This window comes from Diplotaxodon limnothrissa, linkage group LG6, assembly GCF_057381915.1.
Source record: "Diplotaxodon limnothrissa isolate DT_005_m linkage group LG6, D_limnothrissa_male_GT1.1, whole genome shotgun sequence".
NCBI lineage: Eukaryota > Metazoa > Chordata > Actinopteri > Cichliformes > Cichlidae > Diplotaxodon > Diplotaxodon limnothrissa.
Genome location: NC_140601.1, coordinates 9,434,182 through 9,438,882, shown reverse-complemented (window position 1 = coordinate 9,438,882; position 4,701 = coordinate 9,434,182). Strand labels below are relative to the sequence as shown.

The 4,701-nt window shown below is 40.6% G+C and overlaps 1 pseudogene; it reads right to left on the bottom strand.

Moving 5' to 3' along the window:
- Nucleotides 1-622: 622 nt before the first annotated feature.
- On the bottom strand, nt 623-4,701 carry LOC146630084 (ras-related C3 botulinum toxin substrate 2-like; annotated as a pseudogene).

Sequence of the window (4,701 nt, the reverse complement as noted above, 5' to 3'; positions counted from 1 at the left end):
TGAAGAGTTTTGCAAAAGTGACCTAAGTATTGAGACATGTGTCCTAGCGTCTGTAAAAAACTGTAAAGAAGTCCAGACGCTTTTCTTTGCAAGCTCCTTTGACTACAATGACCTGGATGACTGAGAACCTTCACAGACATGAAGGTGTTTTGGCAAAAAAAGCTGGTCAAACATTAAACTGCAAAACTGAAAGTGCTGTTTGAGTCTGAACATTTTCAACTCACCACCAGAAAAAGATGCTGTTCTCCACAATATGTAAATAAGGATAGAGTATAGGCGATATCAGCAGCTGGATCAAAATGAGAATTTTATATCCCCCATAGTTGAGTATAGGCATTCAATCCAAAAGGTCACATGTTGTGGAGAAATAATGTGAATCTTTTGTGCAATCAAATGTTTTATTTTTATTTTAATAGCACAACAAATAATACATTTGTTAATAAATCTTATTCAGACACAAGTTTGCTTGTTGCTTGCTTCCTCACAAACGACCATTTCTGCTCCTTACATTCATCACCCTGAAAACAGCACAGTGAACAAATCATACTGAAACACCGTGTTTATTTCAGTTACAAAAGTTATTTTTATTTTAGGTTTCATGAAACACATATATATTGTTGGCAGTACTTTAGATGAAGGCAGCATGCTGCTCTCAGACTTACACTTAAACTCAAAGGGTCTATAATCTCTAAACTGATATATTTTACAAAGAAATCCTGTCTGGGCAGCGTCTGGATTTGGACTGAAGAGCTCGTTGGCATTTCTAAAACAATAGCAAACCTGCACACCATACATTGTTTTGTTTTTTGTTTTGTTTAAAGTTGTAGATATACATTAGAGACATGGCAGATTTGCATATATTCTTCAGGGTCTGCAGTCCTTTTCTCTTCTTCTGTGCTCCTGTGAGAATCTAAAACAAAGGTCACATAAATCATGGGGTTAAATTGATGCCTGTGGGACAAAATTACTCCAACAATATTCAGGACAAATTTATTTTTCCTCTGCAAAAAAATGAAATTGAGTACAAAGCATGTGAAACTTTTCTGTCTTGTGTTGTGTTCATTTATGTCTTTTCTTTTCTCTTTAATGTTTCTGTCCATTATATGTGCAAGAACAAACTTCTGAATCACCTCTTAGTGATAAGTGTCTACAGTTTCCTTTCTCGTTTGGCTCTGGATGAAGGCAGTCGCACTTTTCTCCTCTCCCTCTTCCTTCTCTTTCCTGCTTGGCTTCTCAATGTCCTTGTCTAGTCTCGTCTACTTTTCTACTTTTGCCCTGGATGACTCTCACGGTCTGTTACAACCTAAAAGAGGAATTATGGATTTGAACAACTGGTCCCTGAATGCAATTGACACGCTCTTCTCAACGAGAAGCCTGGGCTTGAGTAAGTCCGAGTGTCCTAGAGGGACGTTCCCCTCTGGATACACAATGGACGGGTGGAGGAACTGGAGGGTCGTGTGCCTGGCGGGACTGTCAATCGAGGACATTGTAGACATCTACCTTTTCGGAACCATGATAACAGGGTTCTTGCTGTTCGGAGTTGGCTTGGCCCTGGCTTATCAAAGATAGCAGAATTGGCTTTCCAAAACCCCACAAGGCTGCCCGCTGTGATGGAAATGATGGGACGGGTCGTGACTTCTCAAAATGGGCTCATTGAACGCAGCACGGATAAGATCTTGGAGAAGCTCACGGCAGTCTCTGCTCTCTGAGCACAAGATTGATAACATCTCAGAGAAGCTCTCCAACGGGAGACTGAGAGACCAGTGACGGACTGTTAGACCAACTGTGAAATTGACATGCAGTTGTTCGCACTAAAGGAAAACCACCATCATTTCATGCAGCTACCGTATCGGTGTCAGCTGTGGTCTCAAGGCTGGAGCTGATACGTATGTATGTTGCATGTGACAAATAAAAGGCTTGATTGAATAGCTTCAGACTTATGTTCAAAGAAAAGAAAAGAAGCCCTCAAACCTCTACTCTACTCTATGTGTTGATTTAATGAGCGAGTTCACTTTGTTTCTCTCTTCTCTCAAACGTCTAATCTCTCTTCCTCCTCTTCCTCTGTGTTTTATTCAGTCGTACCGTTTACAGCAGCGAGCAGGGCTTCTTCTTGACCTTGGCGGGCTGAGGGCAGAGGACGGCACGAATGGCCTCATCAAACACAGTCTTCAGACCACGCTGGGTCAAGGCTGAGCACTCCAGGTATTTGACTGCATCTATACATGCGAAGACACATATATGTTAATAAAAGAAGAGAAAGAACTACAAAGACAAAGTAAGAGAAGAAAGGTTTGCTGGTAGTGGAGAAGAATAAGTTCAACTTTCAAAGAACACTATAGTCAACTACAGCTACTATACTTTTACTGTGATGCCAGGAAATGAGGGGAATAACAAAAATTTGCAGAGGCAGTCAGGCTACAAAGTTCTCTAGCATCTTCATCTGCTAGTTTCATATCTTCACTGGTGAGGAGAGCTTCAAATCTTAAAGTGCTTTTCAAGCAAATAAAGTAAGAGTGACTGACCTATCTCCTTAGCCAGAGCTAGGCCCTGTGGATAGGTGATAGGCGCCAGCTTCTTGTCCTTCAGTTTCTCAATGGTATCCTTTTCATCCCTCAGATCCAGCTTAGTGCCAACCAGGATGATGGGCGTGGAGGGGCAGTGGTGACGGACCTCAGGGTACCACTGGCAGAATACAGAGTAAAGGAAAACTAAATAAGAGGCAAGAAAGGGGAACACGCAAAATCAAGGAACGTGTTAGAGGCAAAAAACAGAATCAAAGGTGGAGGGAGATGAAGCTCTGATGCCAGGTGTTACAGAAAGGTGGATGAAGGCATGAAAAACAAATGATATGCTGTAGCTATTAAAGATGAGAGAAATACATCATCCAACTTTCACCCACAGCATCAATCATTCATTCACATCAATTATTAGACCTGTTTAGGCTTTTTCTCCATTTTGTAATCCAAGTACCTATTTTTTTTCTCTATAATAAATTCCTGCTTTTGTTCCGTTTGTTCTTTTTTACATTTTGTTCCTCGGCAGCTGAGAGACAGGCCTCATAAAAAACAGCCAAAACTCACCTTAGCTCTGACGTTCTCATAGGATGCCGGGCTAACCAGGGAGAAGCAGATTAGGAAAACATCCTGGATGGAGAGACAAGGAGACAAAGAATTAGAATAGCTGCTGCAGTTTTAATTAGCTGACATGTTATATAAGTTCTGTCTCTGTAACTTTATGTCCATTAGTTACTGTGTGTGCCTGTGTGTGTATGTGTGATTCTGTACCGTCTGTGGCTAGGACAGTGGGCGGAGCCTGTCATAATCTTCCTGTCCAGCTGTATCCCAGAGGCCCAGGTTGACCGGCTTGCTGTCCACCATCACATTAGCTGAATATTTGTCGAATCTGTGGGGAGAGTAGAGAAGGTCAGCGATCAGCCAACAAGTCATAGGCAACCTTTCATTTCATTGGTTATTCATTCATTCAACAATCTTTCAATTCACTGATTGTTTAACCAGTGAAACTCCTGTAATGGAGAAAAAAACAGGACCATACTTGAAATACCACTGTTCACAAAAACATTAACCAACAACATTACTTTGGTTAGTTTGACACAAAAGCCATCCTAACCATGTCTAGTAAGAGAGAATAATACATAATAAGGCAGGGCTGCCCCCGTGTGGTCTCATAGTAGAATAACAGTTTAATTTCTCATTTTTAAAAACTTGAGAAATTTCATATTCATATTCAAATGTATTCAGGCTCAAATGAAACTGATAACACAAATGTTTGCAGACACAGATGTTTTTTTTACAGAAAGAAAGAGACTAGTGTACCAGATTAATCCTGTTTTATGGCCTGTCCGAGGTCTACCCCGCCCTTTGCCTAATGACAGCTGGGATGGGCTTCAGCCTCCTTAATGACCCAGTAGTTAAAAAGATGGATGGATTTCCTGAAATAGAAAAGTCACTGAAATAACGTAAACTGTCAAACATAGAACAACTATGACAAACAGTCAACACTATCTGAGATCCTGCTGGTGGTTAGGGAGGATATACGTGATTCTGTTTGTTGTTTAAACATATTTATAGAGTTAAGAGTTCAGATTGCTGGAAGAACAACATTCACGCAGTCTGATTGCTGTTTTTCTCCCAAAATGTAGAAACACCTGCTAACCATGGCACACTCTGCTTTTCCATTAGGTCTGTGCAAATACTACTTAAGTACACTCATCCTCCTGTGCCATTAGTGATATTAACAGAGTGTATTTTTTGACATATATAATATAGTTAGTATAGTTATTATACTAGCCGTAGCTGCCCCGCTTATTTTAGACATTCACAATAAAAAAGTAAGCGATAATATTTCAATATCAAACGTCATAATTAAGGTCAACATCTAAATAATGCTGTGTACAGACTCACACAGGTGTTAAATTACAGCATAAACTTACCTTAGACCTTCCTCCGTCATTCTCCTCCTAATTGTGCTCGGAGACACAGAAAACATATCGGCAATTACCCCGATGGTTATCCAGGACAGCACTAAAGTCCTGAGTGCTGCAGCCGGGATTTCAAGACGTGGACGACCAACATTTGAAGACTGTTCTTCCTCGGCGTATTCCAAACGAACACGGTGCTGAATTGATCTTAAACTTTCGACAATGCTGTCATCGATGCTAACATCTTGAAGAGCAATTATCAT